The sequence below is a fragment of the Capra hircus genome, chromosome 6, assembly GCF_001704415.2.
Source record: "Capra hircus breed San Clemente chromosome 6, ASM170441v1, whole genome shotgun sequence".
Classification (NCBI taxonomy): domain Eukaryota; kingdom Metazoa; phylum Chordata; class Mammalia; order Artiodactyla; family Bovidae; genus Capra; species Capra hircus.
Genome location: NC_030813.1, coordinates 65,689,334 through 65,706,204, shown reverse-complemented (window position 1 = coordinate 65,706,204; position 16,871 = coordinate 65,689,334). Strand labels below are relative to the sequence as shown.

Genomic DNA, 16,871 nt, shown 5'->3' with positions numbered 1-16,871 from the left:
ATCTCATCTCTTGAATCTATTTGTCACTTCTACTGTATAATCATAAGGATTTGATTTAGGTCATACTGAATGATCTAGTGGTTTTCTCTACTTTCTTCAATTTAAGTTTGAATTTCACAATAAGGAGTTCATGATCTGAGCCACAGTCAGCCCCTTGTCTTGTGTTTGCTGACTATACAGAGCTTGTCTATCTTTGGCTTCAGAGAAAATAATCAGTCTGATTTTGGTATTGATCATCTGGTGATATCCATGTGTAGAGTCTTCTCTTGTGTTGCGGGAAGAGGGTATTTGCTATGATCAGTGCATTCTTTTGGCAAAACTGTGTTAACCTTTGTGCTGCTTCATTTTGTACTCCAAGGCCAAATTTTCTTGTTACTCCAGGTATCTCTTGACTTACTTACTTTTGTATTCCAGTCCTCTATGATGAAAAAGACATCTTTTTTGGGTGTTAGTTCTAGAATGTCTTGTAAGTCTTCATAGAACCATTCAGCTTCAGCTTCTTTAGCATTACTGGTTGGGACAGAGACTTGGATTACTCTGATATTGAGTGGCTTGTGTTGGAAACAAACAGAGATCATTCTGTCATTTTTGAGATTGCCACCAAGTACTGCATTTTGGACTCTTTTGTTGACTATGAGGGCTACTCCATTTCTTCTAAGGGATTCTTGCTCACAGTAATAGACATAATGGTCATCTGAGTTAAATTCACCCATTCCAGCCCATTTTAGTTCACTGATTCCTAAAATGTTGATGTTCACTTTTGCCATCTCCTATTTGATCACTTCTAATTTACCTTGATTCATAGACCCAACATTCCAGGTTCTTATGCAATATAGCTCTTAATAACACTGGACTTTACTTCCATCGCCTGTCACATCCACAACTGGGTGTTGTTTTCACTTCAGCTCCATCTCTTCATTCTTTCTGGAGTTATTTTTCCACTCTTCTCCAGTAGCATATTGGGCACCTACCGACCTAGGGAGTTCATCTTTTAGTGTCCTATCTTTTTGATTTTTCATACTGTTCATGGGGTTCTCAAGGCAAGAATACTAAAGTGGTTTGCCATTCCCTTCTCCAATGCACCACATTCTGTCAGAACTCTCTATCATGACCCGCCCGTCTTGGGTGTCCTGCATGTCATGGCTCATAGTTTCATTGAGTTAGACATGGCGGTGATCTGTGTGATCAGTTTGGTTAGTTTTCTGTGATTGTGGTTTTCATTCTGTCTGCCCTCTGAAGGTAAGGATAAAAGCCTTATGTTCCTGATAGGAGAGGCTGCCAGTGGGGGAAACTGGGTCTTGTTCTGATGGGTGGGGCCACCCTCAGTAAATCCAATTTTCTGTTCATGGGCAGAGCTGTGTTCCCTCCTTGTCATCTGAAAACTATGGTGGAGATATGGAAGATAATGGTGACCATCAGAAGGCCCTGTGCAGGCACTGCAGCACTTAGTGCCCTCGACCCTGCAGCAGCCCACTGCCAACCAACAGCTGTGCCAGAGACTCCTGTACACTCACAGGCAAGTCTGGGTCAGTCTCTTGTGGGGTCACTGCTCCTTTCTCCTGGGTCCTGGTGCACACAAGGTTTTGTTTGTGCCCTGCAAGACTCTGTTTCTCCAGTCCTATGTAAATTCTATAATCAGATCCCACTGGCCTCCAAAGTCAAATTCCCTGGGGTTCTCAGTCTCTTTGCCAGATCCCCAGGTTGGGAAATCAGTTTGGGTCCTAGAACTCTCTTAACAGTGTGAGAATTTCTTTGGTACAATTGTTCTGCTTTTGTGGGTCATCTGCTTGGCACCTGTATGGTAGGGTTAATGGTAACCTCCTCTAAGAGGGCCTTTGCCACAGGCTGTGTAACCCAGATCTGCTGCACCCAGAGCTGCACACACAGACTGAGCCAGACCAGTGTTTTAGCCAATCCCTTTAATAGACAATAAATTGAATTTGAAAAACTGAATATTAACACCTCCATTATTTGAGGTAAAGTGTTCATAGTTCTGCAAAGTCCATGGGCTTACTCCTTAAAATCATGTGCTAAAATATTTGAGTTAATTATATTAACAAAATTTTGACACTTTTTCCTAAATGTGAAAAACAAGACACATATGCTAGGCAAAGTGCTAACGATCCAAAGCTTTATGGCTTATTTTTGCATTTTAAGTATAGACCACTTATGCCACAAGTAAGTGGAGGCTTTGTCATTCTTTAGATACAGATTTATCTGAAAATCTAGATTCTTAAGAAGCCATTTCCACTATATAGGAATTTTGCCACCAATTTTTGTACAATAGTGAAGTGATCTCTCCTTGAATGTCTGGTGTTATTGTGTTCACATGATATCATAAAAAGTCTTGGAAAAAAAAGTCACTTAGGAAAGATGCAATTTTTACCTTTAAGAAGCATAGCAAAGTTTTGAGGACACTGAAAATTTAGTTCTGTCTTTAAGAAAATCCTAAGGGAGAAGGCAATGGCACCCCACTCCAGTACTCTTGCCTGGAAAATCCCATGGATGGAGGAGGCTGGTGGACTGCAGTCCATGGTGTTGCTAAGAGTTGGACACGACTGAGTGACTTCACTTTCACTTTTCATTTTCATGCATTGGAGAAGGAAATGACAACCCACTCCAGTGTTCTTGCCTGGATAATCCCAGGGATGGGGGAGCGTGGTGGGCTGCCGTCTATGGGGTCTCACAGAGTCGGACACAACTGAAGTGACTTAGCAGCAGCAGCAAGGGAAAATGAGGACAATTTTAGAGAATGAACTTTATCATATTTTCTTTTAAGGATTTTTTCATGTGTTTAATGATAAGAAACTTGTGCTAACAATGACATTGAGCACTGCACTTCTGATCATACTCCAGTATGTTTTTCCTCAGTCTTTTTAGGAATATTAAATGAATTTATGTTCTCTTTTTGATGACAGAGTTTCAAACTTAGATTTTGCATCTTTCTTTATATCAGATCCTTCTAAATGGATTTCATTTGGGCACATAATTTCTCTCACTAAACTCCTACCATCTTACTAAACTCCATTGCATTTTCCAATTTCCACCAGATTTTTTTTTCCTTGATAAACTAGTATGATTTTCCTGATTTGCATTTATTTTCTTGCCCACTTCTGAAATGGAACTGAGTGGGTGTTTCAATTCTGACTCTAGCTTTCTATAATGAACCACCCAACTTAAATATATTTTCACTGATGACTAACTACCTGGACCTTTGTCTCCCAACTCCCCCTGCCTCCCTTCTAACACATGGTTCACCAGATTTACTTGTTGCCCTGCATTGTTGGATCCAAAATAGATTTACACATGGAAATGCAATGTGGTATAGGTGTTTGAAATAGAAAATTTTTGGAAAAGATTTGAAGGTATAGTCTTATACCTGTAATTCAAGAAGTTTTGTTACAAAAACAGATTAAATACTTGATGTATTTTTCTCAAATGTGCATCTTTCATAGTTTTTTTTTTTAGCAATAGCAATATTATTTCTGTGTATGAAATATATCTCCTCATTTCTCTTTTGGAACAAACCTTAGAACTTTGCACAGAATAGACATGATGCTCTATTAGATTAGGTCTGCTAGGCAGAGTGCCTGAAGTACTATGGATGGAGGTTTGTAACATTGTACAGGAGGTTGTGACCAAAATAATCCCAAAGAAAAAGAAATGCAAGAAGGAAAAGTTATCTGAGGAGGCCTTACCAATAACTGAGAAAAGAAGAGAAGCATAAGGCAAAGGAGAAAGGGAAAGATGTACCCAACTGAATGCAGAGTTCCAGAGAATAGCAAGGAGAAATAAGAAGGCCTTCTTAAGTGAACAGTGCAAAGAAATAGAGGAAAACAACACAATTGGAGAAACTAGTAATTTATTCAAGAAAATTGAAGATACCAAGGGAACATTTCATGCCAAGATGGGTACAATAAAAGACAGAAATGGCAAGGAAGCAAAAGCAGATGATAAGAAGTTGCAAAAATAACAGAAAAACTATACAAAAAGGTGTTAATGATCTGGATAACCACAATGGTGTAGTCACTCGCTTAGAGCCAGACATTCTGGAGAGTAAAGTCAATTGGGCCTTAGGAAGCATTACTAAGAACAAAGCTAGTGGAGGTAATGAAATTACAGCTGAGCTACAAAAAATCCTAAAAGATGATACTGTTAAAGTGCTGCACTCAATACGCCAGCAAACTTGGAAAACTCAGCACTGGCCACAGGATTGGAAAAGGTCCATTTTCATTCCTAGCCCAAAGAAAGTCAATGCCAAAGAATGTTGAAACTACTATACAATCATTTCGCATACTAGCAAGATAATGTGCAAAATCATTCAAGCTGGTCTTTAGCAGTACATGAACCAAGAACTTCCAGATGAACAAGCTGGATTTAGAAAAGGCAGAAGAACCAGAAATCAAATTGCCACCATCCACTGGATCATAGCAAAAACAAGAGCATTCCAGAAAAACATCCATCTACTTCTGCTTCATTGACTATGCTAAACATTTGACTGTGTGGATTGAAATAAGCTTAAAAAATTGAAAATTCTTAAAGTGATGGTAATATCAAACCACCTAAACTGTCTCCTGAGAAACCTGTATACAGATTGAGAAACAACAGTTAGAACCAGACATGAAACAATGGACTGGTTCAAAACTGGGAAAAGAGTAGGTCAAGGCTGTATATTGTCACCCTGCTTATTTAACTTCTATGCAGAGTACATCATGCAAAATACTGGGCTGGATGAATCACAAGCTGTAATTGAGATTGCTGGAAGAAATATCAAAAACTTATATGCAGATGATGAGCTTCCCTGGTGACTTAGATTGTAAAGAGTCTTCCTGCAATGTAGGAGACCCATGTTCCATCCCTGGGTCAAGACGATCCCCTGGAGAAGGGAATGACAACCTTCTCCAGTATCCTTGCCTATAGATTTCCATGGACAGAGGAGCCTTGTGGGCTACTGTCTATGGGGTCACAAAGAGTTGGACATGACTGAACAACTAACACTATAGGAAGCAGATGATACCACTCTAATGGCAGAAAGTGAAAAGGAAAAAAGAGCCTCTTGATGAAGGTGAAAGAAGAGAGTGAAAAAGCTGGCTTTAAACTCAACATTCAGAAATCTAAGATCATGGAATCTGGTTCCATCACTGCATGGCAAATAGATGGAGAAAAATTGGAAGCAGTAACAGATTTTATTTTCTTGGTCTCCAAAATCACTGCAGACAGGAACTGCAGCCGAGAATATAAGAGACACTTGCTCCTGGGAAGAAAAGCTATGAGAAACCTAGCCAGCATATTGAAAAGCAGAGTTATCAGTTTGCTGATAAAGGACCATATAGTCAAAGCTATGGTTTTTCGAGTAGTCAGGTGCAGATGTGAGAGTTAGACCATAAAGAAGGTTGAACACTGAAGAATTGATGCTTTTGAACTGTGGTGTTGGAGAAGACTCTTGAGAGTCCCTTGGATTGCAAGGAGATCAAACCAGTCAATCCTAAAGGAAATCAACTCTGAATATTTATTGGAAGGACTGTTGCTGAAGCTGAAGTTAGTGCAGCTCTAATTATATCATATTGTGGAGACTGGCATGGATACATGGTGAAAATGTTTTTCTGAGACAAAAGTGCTAAGGATCACTTAAACCTCAATTTCCAGGAAGCAACTTAGCTACCACATGAAGAGAGTCAAACAGAGAATGAAGCCAATAAAGTAGACTTGAAGGATAGAGGGAAAATATCAAGGCCTTGCTGACTGCTTTTGAAACTCTAGATTCAGCTTCACATGGAAACTTTTATTGAACTTTTCAAGGATATATTCTTCATTTCAGTTCAGTTCAGTCTCTCAGTCTTGTCCAACTCTTTGTGACCCCATGGACCACAGCACGCCAGGCTTCCCAGTCCATCACCAACTCCTGGAGCTTGCTCAAACTCATGTCCATCGAGTCGGTGATGCCATCCAACCATCTCATTCTCTGTCGTCCCCTTCTCCTGCCTTCAATCTTTCCCAGCATCAGGGTTTTTTCCAGTAAGTCAGTTCTTCCCATCAGATGGCCAAAGTATTGGAGTTCCAGCTTTAGCATCAGTCCTTCCATGAATATTCAGGGCTGATTTTCTTTAGGATTGACTGGTTTGATCTCCTTGCAAATCGAGGGACTCTCAAGAGTCTTTTCCAACACCACAGTTCAAAAGCATCAATTCTTCAGCACCGAGCTTTCTTTATAGTTCAATTCTCACATCCATACATGACTACTGGAAAAACCATAGCTTTGACATCTTTTTGAAGTTGCTTCATTTATTTTTTGCTTAAATGAATTTCTGTTATGTTTCTATCAATCGATGTTTTAATTACCAGGATTTCTCTAATTGAGGATGATAATACAAAAGGAAAAAAATAATAAAGATTTTCTTAAGGAAATATTTTTCTTCCTTTGTGCTAAAAGTAAGATTTACAGAAGTTTAAAGATTTTTAAACTTTATTTAGACTAAATTTTTATTTGAATTGTTTTTTTTCCTGACCCTAATTTGCAGAGACACTGCCAATGAGCCCTCACAAACAATGAAGCATCGGCTGTAAAATATTGTACTAATGTGTCACACTTCTGTATTCTACTACAGCAGGAGTATCTTTAGCACATGAATGTATGGTTATTTATTTTTAAAGTTCAAGTACAGAACGTCAAAAGGGCACTACATTTGTTTAGAAGTCCCAACTCTCTAATCCTATTTTCTATGACAGAAAAAACTGCAGAGATTTAATTGCAGATAATTTTTTTGAATGTTTATGTAAAGTCTTCCAATTCTGTTTCTATTCTTAGCATAGGTTAAAAGTCTCTGTTTTTATCATAATACCTGAATGGCAGGGAATTAGTACTGAGGACACAATTGTGCACCTGTCACATAGTGGGCTTTTAATTATATTTCTGATCTTGTGGATCTTTGTGCTCAGAGTCAGTCTGAAGCAGTGGTACCCGGCAGAAGAATAACATGGGATTTTTAAAAACATATAGTTAATATTTGAGTCACAGTCTATAATAAACCTATCCCCTATATGATCTATAATCTCAACCACAAACGCAGAGCCCTTCTATGTAGAAAGGTGAAGCACCCAGCATCCTTCACAGCAGCCATGAAATTGTCCTATAGGATGATATGAAGGCTTTAAAATGGTGGTGACATTAAGTCTTTCCATGGTATTGACAGAAGCAAAACAGGAAAGCCAAACTCTTGTTATTGTCCAAAGTATGCCATACCAAGTGCATGTAGATATAGAAATCATAAACTTTAAAGACATTTAGAGCACAGTTAGAAAATTTCCTCACTTCTCACTCCTTACTACTGTAATGATTCTTCTCCATTAAAGCATAAAATGATGTATCTATTGTTCTGACTTCTGGAGGAATAGAATAACAAACAAAGTTAATTAACCTATAATTTTTTTTTAAACTCTTTGGACCATTAAGACAGTATGAAAAAGCTCAAAATAGCTTGTAAAAAATACCCCAGGATTTATAAGAAGTCATCAGTGGGTAATTCATCATCAGAAATACAACAGACTTCACTTTCTTTTGTTACTTCTGATGAAATATATTGAGAAAATGCATATGAAATGAGATAGTGTGTAACAGAATCAATGCATTATAGCTGCACCTTGTGTGAGCTTGTATGTTCCTTGAAGTCAAATATTTTAAGATGCTAACAAATGCCCTATTCTTGATACCTTATCCACAAAAACTTGGCTGAACATGTAGAAATACCAAATTGTCTTATTTATGCCTGTAGACAGAACAATGATTTAGCAGGTTTACCAAAATATATTCATCATATCTACTGTAAATCACTGTTTGATGTCCTCTGACCTTACAGAATACAAAATTATGCTAATGTCAAAATTACACATAAATACTTTATCATCTGCAAAGAGTTTTTACATGTATTACTTCATTTGTCTATAAATGTATTACAACTGGTCGAAAACCTTCACATTGTTCTCCAGATTCATTTTTCTTGTGTAGTGTAATTATTAATGCCTCACTTTTATATCAGTTCCATTCAAACAAAAATGATATAAGCTTACTCATGCCAGGAACTATGTATTAGGAAAGCGTGATGATAATCATGATAACAGATATCATATAATGATGGTACGATAATAATAAATGTGGTGATGCTGATTATAACATTAGTAAACAATTTCCATGGGCTATGTTTTCACATTTACTTGAATCCATTTCTGTATACTCTAGTTTATTTCAATGCTTTATTTTCCTATATCAATCAAATCACTTATGATTATATGGGAGAAGTGATCAACAAATTCAAGGGATGAGATCCATAGCCTGAATAACTAGGTATGGAGGTTAGTGACATTGTACAGGAGGCAGTGATCAAGACCATCCTCAAGAAAAAGAAATGCAAACAGGCAAAATGGTTGTCGAAGGAGGCCTTACAAATAGCTAAAAAGATAAAGGCAAAGGAGAAAAGGAAAGATTTAACCATTTGAATGCAGAGTTTCAAAGAATAGCAAGGAGAGATAGAAAAGTCTTCCTCAGTAATCAAGCAACAAAATAGAGGAAAACAATAGAATGGAAAAGACTAGAGATCTCTTCAAGAAAATTAGAGATATCAAGGGAACATTTCACCCAAAGATGGGCACAGTAAAGGAAAGATACGGTGTGGACTGAACAGAAGCAGAAAAGATTAAAAGGAGGTGAGAAGAACATACAGAACTATACAAAAAGATCTTCATGACCAGATAACCACGATGGTGTGATCACTCACCTAGAGCCACACATCCTAGAATGCAAAGGCAAGTGGGCCTTGGGAAGAATCCATATGAACAAAGCTAGTAGAGGTGATTGAATTCCAGTTGAGCTATTTGATATGCTAAAAGATGAGGCTGTGAAAGTGCTGCACTCAATATGCCAGCAAATTTGGAAAACTCAGCAGTGGCCACAGGACTGGAAAAGGTCAGTTTTCATTCCAATCCCAAAGAAAGGCAATGCCAAAGAATGTTCAAACCACCACACAATTGCACTCATCTCACACACTAGCAAAGCAATGCTCAAAATTTTCCAAGCTAGGTTTCAATAGTACATGAACCGAGAACTTCCAGATGTTCAAGCTGGGTTTAGGAAAACAGAGGAATGTGAGATCAAATGGCCATCATCTGCTGGATCATAGAAAAAGTAAGAGAACTCCAGAGAAAATCTACTTCTGCTTTATTGACTATGCCAAAGCCTTTGACCGTGTGGATCACAGCAAACTGTGGAAAATTCTTCAAGAGATGGGAATACCAGACCGTTATGTGCCTACTGAGATATCTGTATGCAGGTCAAGGAGCAACATTTAGATCCAGACATGGAACAATGGACTGGTTCCAAAATGGGAAAGGAGTACGTAAAGGCTGTATATCATCACCCTGCTTATTTAAATTATATACAGAGTACATCATGCAAAAGGCTGGGCTGGATGAAACACAAGCTGGTATCAAGATTGCCAGAAGAAATATCAATAACCTCTGATATAAAGATGACACCACCTTTATGCCAGAAAGCGAAGAGGAACTGAACAGCCTATTTGTGAAAATGAAAGAGAAGAGAGAAGGAGCTGGCTTAAAACTCAACATTCAAAAAACAAAGATTATGGCATTTGGTCCCATTACTTCATGGTAAATAGACGGGGAAATGATGGAAACAGTGATAGACTTTATTTTCTTGAGCTCCAAAATCACTGCAGATGATGACAGTAGCCATAAAATTAAAAGACGCTTGCTCCTTGGAGGAAGAGCTATGACCAACCTAAACAGCCTGTTAAAAAGAAGACACATTACTGCATTGACAAAGGTTCAGTTCAGTTTATTTGCTCAGTCATATCCGGCTATTCGTGGCCCCATGAACCGCAGCACGGCAGGCTCCCTGCCCATCATCAACTCCTGGAGTTTATCCAGACTCATGTCCATTGAATCGTTGATGCCATCCAGCCATCTCATCCTCTGTTATCCCCTTCTCTTCCTGCCCTCAATCTTTCCTGGCATCAGGGTCTTTTTCAATGAGTCAGCTCTTCGCATCAGGTGGCCAAAGTATTGGAGTTTCAGCTTCAACATCAGTCCTTCCAATGAACACCCAGGACTGATGTCCTTTAGGATGGACTGGTTGGATCTCCTTGCAGTCCAAGTGACTCTCAAGAGTCTTCTCCAACACTACAGTTCAAAAGCATCGATTCTTTGGTGCTCAGCTTTCTTTATAGTCCAACTCTCACATCCATACATGACTACTGGAAAACATAGCCTTGACAGACCTTTGTTCATAAAGTAATGTCTCTGCTTTTAATATGCTGTCTAGGTTGATCATACTTTCCTTCCAAGGAGTAAGCATCTTTTAATTTCATGGCCACAATCATCATCTGCAGTGATTTTGGAGCCCCCAAAAATAAAGTCAGCCACAGTTACCGCTGTTTCCCCATCTATTTGCCATGAAGTGATGGGACCGGATGCCATGATTTTAGTTTTTTTGAATATTGAGCTTTAAACTAACTTTTTCGTTATCCGTGTAAAGGAATGCAAGGGATTTCTGTGTGTTGATAAAAAAAGAAATTAAGGAAACAATTCCATTCACCATTGCAACGAAAAGAATAAAATACTTAGGAATATATCTACCTAAAGAAACTAAAGACCCATATATAGAAAACTATAAAACACTGATGAAAGAAATCAAAGAGGACTAGATGGAGAAATATACCATGTTCATGGATCGGAAGAATCAATATAGTGAAAATGAGTATACTACCCAAAGCAAGTTACAAATTCAATGCAATCCCTATCAAGCTACCAGCCACATTTTTCACAGAATTAGAACAAATAATTTCAAGATTTGTATGGAAATACAAAAAACCTCGAATAGCCAAAGCAATCTTGAGAAAGAAGAATGGAACTGGAGGAATCAACTTGCCTGACTTCAGGCTCTACTACAAAGCCACAGTCATCAAGACAGTATGGTACTGGCACAAAGACAGACATATAGATCAATGGAACAAAATAGAAAGCCCAGAGATAAATCCACACACATATGGACACCTTATCTTTGACAAACGAGGCAAGAATATACAATGGAGTAAAGACAATCTCTTTAACAAGTGGTGCTGGGAAAACTGGTCAACCACTTGTAAAAGAATGAACCTAGATCACTTTCTAACACCGCACACAAAAATAAACTCAAAATGGATTAAAGATCTAAATGTAAGATCAGAAACTATAAAACTCCTAGAGGAGAACATAGGCAAAACACTCTCAGACATAAATCACAGCAGGATCCTCTATGATCCACCTCCCAGAATTCTGGAAATAAAAGCAAAAATAAACAAATGGGATCTAATTAAAATTAAAAGCTTCTGCACAACAAAGGAAACTATAAGCAAGGTGAAAAGACAGCCTTCTGAATGGGAGAAAATAATAGCAAATGAAGCAACTGACAAACAACTAATCTCAAAAATATACAAGCAACTTATGCAGCTCAATTCCAGAAAAATAAACGACCCAATCAAAAAATGGGCCAAAGAACTAAATAGACATTTCTCCAAAGAAGACATACGGATGGCTAACAAACACATGAAAAGATGCTCAACATCACTCATTATTGGAGAAATGCAAATCAAAACCACAATGAGGTACCACTTCACACCAGTGAGAATGGCTGCGATCCAAAAATCTGTAAGCAATAAATGCTGGAGAGGGTGTGGAGAAAAGGGAACCCTCCTACACTGTTGGTGGGAATGCAAACTAGTACAGCCACTATGGAGAACAGTGTGGAGATTCCTTAAAAAATTGCAAATAGAACTACCTTATGACCCAGCAATCCCACTGCTGGGCATACACACTGAGGAAACCAGAATTGAAAGAGACACGTGTACCCCAATGTTCATCGCAGCACTGTTTATAATAGCCAGGACATGGAAACAACCTAGATGTCCATCAGCAGATGAATGGATAAGAAAGCTGTGGTACATATACACAATGGAGTATTACTCAGCCGTTAAAAAGAATTCATTTGAATCAGTTCTGATGAGATGGATGAAACTGGAGCCGATTATACAGAGTGAAGTAAGCCAGAAAGAAAAACACCAATACAGTATACTAACACATATATATGGAATTTAGGAAGATGGCAATGACGACCCTGTATGCAAGACAGGAAAAAAGACACAGCTGTGTATAACAGTCTTTTGGACTCAGAGGGAGAGGGAGAGGGTGGGATGATTTGGGAGAATGGCATTCTAACATGTATACTATCAAGTAAGAATTGAATCGCCAGTCTATGTCTGACGCAGGATACAGCATGCTTGGGGCTGGTGCATGGGGATGACCCAGAGAGATGTTAAGGGGAGGGAAGTGGGAGGGGGGTTCATGTTTGGGAACGCATGTAAGAATTAAAGATTTTAAAATTAAAAAAATAAAAAACTAAAAAAAAAAATTAAAAAAAAATAAACTATAAGCAAAGAGGAGGGCAAAAAAAAAAAAAAAGAAGAAGAAGTACTTTAGGGGCTATTACTGGCATTTTTATATAAAATATTTGCCCTAACTCAGTAGAGGGTTCATGAAAATAATGCATATTAAAGCTTTACTATCAATATAAAAAAAAATAAACTAACTTTTTTACTCTCCTCTTTCACTTGTGTCAAGAGGCTCTTTAGTTTCTCTTCACTTTCTGCCATAAGGGTGGTGTCATTGGCATATCTGAGGTTCTTGATATTTCTGCTGGCAATCTTGATTCCAGCTTGTGCTTCCTCCAGCCCAGCATTTCTCATGATGTACTCTGCATATAAGTTAAACAAGCAGGGTGACAATATACAGCCTTGACGTACACCTTTTCCTATTTGGAACCAGTCTGTTGTTCCATGTCCAGTTCTAACTGTTGCTTGCTGACCTGCATACAGTTTTCTCAAGGGGCAGGTCAGATGATCTGATATTCCCATTTCTTGAAGAATTTTCCACAGATTGTTGTGATCCACACAGTCAAAGTCTTTGGCATAGTCAATAAAGCAGAAAGAGATGTTTTTCTGGAACTCTCTTGCTTTTTCCATGATCCAGCAGACGTTGGCAATTTGATCTCTGGTTCCTCTGCCTTTTCTAAAACCAGCTTGAACATCTGGAAGTTCATGGTTCACGTACTGCTGAAGCCTGGCTTGGAGAATTTTGAGCATTACCTTACTAGCATGTGAGATGAGTGCAATTGTGTGGTAGTTTGAGCATTCTCTGGCATTGTCTTTCTTTGGGATTGGAATGGAAACAGACCTTTTCCAGTCCTGTGGCCACTGCTGAGTTTTCCAAATTTGCTGACATATTGAGTGCAACACTTTCACAGCCTCATCTTTTAGGATGTGAAATAGCTCAACTGGAATTCCATCACCTCCACTAGCTTTGTTCGTCGTGATGCTTCCTATGGCTCTCTTGACTTCACATTCCAGGATGTCTGGCTCTAGGTGAATGATCACATCATCATACATATCTGGGTCGTGAGGATCTTTTCATACAGTTCTTCTGTGTATCCTTGCCACTTCTTCTTAATATCTTCTGCTTCTGTCAGGTCCATATCATTTCTAACTGACAAAGGTATGTCTAGTCAAAGCTATGGTTTTTCCAGTTGTCATGTATGGACTTGAGAGTTGGTCTATAAAGAAAGCTGAGAGTTGAAAAATTGATGCTTTTGAACTGTGGTATTGGAGAAGACTCTTGAGAGTCCCTTGAAGTGTAAGGAGATGAAACCAGTCAATCCTAAAGGAAATCAGCCCTGAATATTCTTTGGAAGGACTGATGCTGAAACTGAAGCTCCAATACTTTGGCCACCTGATGGGAAGAACTGACTTATTAGAAAAGACCCTGATACTGGAAAACATTTAAGGCAGGAGGAGAAGGGGACAACAGAGGATGAGATGGTTGGATGGCATGAGTGACTCAATGGACATTAGTTTAAGCAAGCTCTGGGAGTTGGTGATGGACAGGGAAGCCTGGCATGCTGCAGTCCATAAGGTCACATGACTGAGTGACTAAACTGAATTTAATGCCAATGATATATAAAGTACAGAGGCTTTATAATAAACTGATATCTGATAAAAAAGTTTCTGTTCACTACTCTTTTTAAAAATGTTCTTGGTGAGTCTTAGGCATTTTCTTTTCCTTAGAATCCATAAAGTCTTTTGTTTTTATGTTTTTCAATTGCTGTCAGAAACACTTCATTTTCTTCCCCAGAATTTCAGTTCTATTGGGATTCTATTAGAACTATATTAACACTTTCTCATTCTTTTTCTTTTACTTTTATGAAGCTCAGGTTCTTTATGTTTGATCAGATTGAATTTAGTGAGAGAGAAATTGATTGGTAAGAAGTGGGTTTATTTAGAGAGAGAAACATTCAATAGACAGAATTCAGTTCATCTCAAAATGTGAGATCAGCCTTGGAAGAAACCCACTCTACAGACAGCATCAGCCATCTCAGAAGTTGAGAGGCCTACTCATTCATTTTTTAACAACCAGTGTATTCACAATAGTAAGTCTTGTTTAGCATTATGATTTGGTTTTAATTGGTTGATTGTGTTTTATGTCCTTCAACAAGATTTTACACATGTGGATGCTATACCTTCACTATTAAATTCATTCATGTGCATGTTTCAATTTTTGAGGCTTATAGGTGTAAACAATTTTTTTTTTTTTTTGTAAGTGGTGGTGGTGATTTAATTGCTAAGTCGTGTTGAACTCTTGCAACTCCATGGACAGTAATCTGGCAGGCTCCTCTGTCCATGGGATTTTCCAGGCAGGAATGCCAGAGAGGGTTGTCATTTCCTTCTCTGGGGGATTTTCCTGAACCAGGGTGCAAAACCTGGTCTCCTGCTTTGCAGGCAGATTCTTTACCAACTCAGTTACCACGGAAGTATTCATTGCTAGATTAGACACCTTATTGAATTGCTCATTTTTATCAAATGTGTAGGCACCTGAATATCTTATGAGTTTATTCTTAACAAGACTACCTTGTTTTTGTCTATTTAAAAATAAATTCACTCATGAGCCTTATTTCTTATATTTCTTTTTTAATAAATATTATTTTATTTTATTGCATTACTTCATTTACTAAAAACTCTGAAGCAATATTCAAGATAATGGTGGTTGGGAATCCCTGCATAGTTTCTGAATTTAAATGAAATGGTTTTGGTGTTTTTATCTGTGGTTGATTTTACTAAAAGGTGAGGTGAGATGAAGTCGCTCAGTCGTATCCGACTCTTTGCGACCTGGTGGACTGTAACCTACTAGGCTTCTCTGTCCATGGGATTCTCAAGGCAAGAATACTGGAGTGGATTGCCATTTCTTTCTCCAGGGGATCTTCCCTACCCAGGGATCGAACCCGGGTCTCCTGCATTGGAGGCAGACGCTTTAACCTCTGAGCCACCAGGGACTTGATTCATTTTTATTTATTCCAATTTAGTTATAATATTTATTAGCTCTTAAAAATTAATACATGTGTGTTTATCACTTGGTCATATTAATTTTGTCTCTAACCATGTTGATGGAGTACACTATATTGATAGGTTTTATGACAATATTTTTAAATTAATCTTACATGGTCATTTTATAATAATATTTTGATACATGAATAGTTTTCTTTTACTATTTAAGAGATTTGGAAAGTATTTAATTTAGGAGATTTGGAAAGAAGCTATGAAGGTCTTACTAGGATTGCTTACCACAAACACAGGGAGTTTTCCAGTCTCCCCAGGCTCTGTGGGCCACTCTTCATTCTGCCCATTTTGGGTGAAGGCCATCATGCTTGCCTGTCAAAACACCTGTCCTGCATAAATGCAACTCTTTACATAGTCTGTACTTCTCCAAGCCTCTTTATCATTTTTTATCATGACCACTAATATCAAGTAGGGCTTTAGTGCTACCTGGAAATCCTACTAGATTTCCCTAATCTGTTCAATATTTATCACTTCCCTGCTTATCTATTTCATATCTATTCCTATAGTTACAAATCTGGAATCTTTTCCCAAATGTTCATCAAAGTGGTTTAGATTTGGTAATGGAAATAGTTACACTGAGATCTCATTATTCCTATAATTTCCTGCTTACCAATGCTTTAGTATATAGGTTGCTTATTCTCGTATTCAGATTATGAATAAAGGGCTATTATACTAGGACAGGGTTTAAAGAAAATTGATGAGTACAAAACTGAGAAAAAAAAATAGTCTCTTTTTTTCCCCATAATTTCAAGCAAGCAGTGCAATATTCAAAAGTCTGAACAAGCATCATTAAAAAGAACTGGACAGACTTGACAAATAATAGCTAAAACTTAAACACTACACTTGTATGGACAGACATTGTTCTCCACTCAGTGACTTCATAAATTGGAAACTATTAATGTCCTCACAATCTACACTGAGAAATGGGAGTCACAGGGGAGTTAATCAGCTTGCCTCTTTCTAACAGTTACCAAGAAGTGTTGGCAAGGCTTGAACCAGGTAATATGGCTCTTATTCCTTCTTTGAAGGAAGAAATGAGAGGAGGAAGAGAGTGCGAGTGGTGATAAAAGTTCAAGGGAAATCCCTTATGGAAGTCAGGAGTGAGGGAAAGAGTTGTCTTACTTTTTATTCCTATAAACACACAGGGTTTAACAAAATGGGAGCTTGTCAATTGTCTCCCAAAGTAATCAACACTGTCCATTGACGTGATCAGCAATATGTTTGGAAAGTCTTCCATTTTCAAGATGTTACTCTTTGAACTAATTACTTCTTTTTTTGAGCATTTTCTTAGCTTCAATGTGGATGATAATCCTTTTGTTTCCAAAGTTCTAAAATGGATTGAAGTGAAGTGAAGTCGCTCAGTCGTGTCTGACTCTTTGAGAC

The 16,871-nt window shown here is 38.0% G+C and overlaps 1 non-coding gene across 1 annotated transcript; it reads right to left on the bottom strand.

The window, feature by feature from the left end:
* On the bottom strand, positions 15,353-15,424 carry TRNAW-CCA. Its single transcript has one exon. It is a non-coding gene; the product is annotated as a tRNA-Trp (tRNA).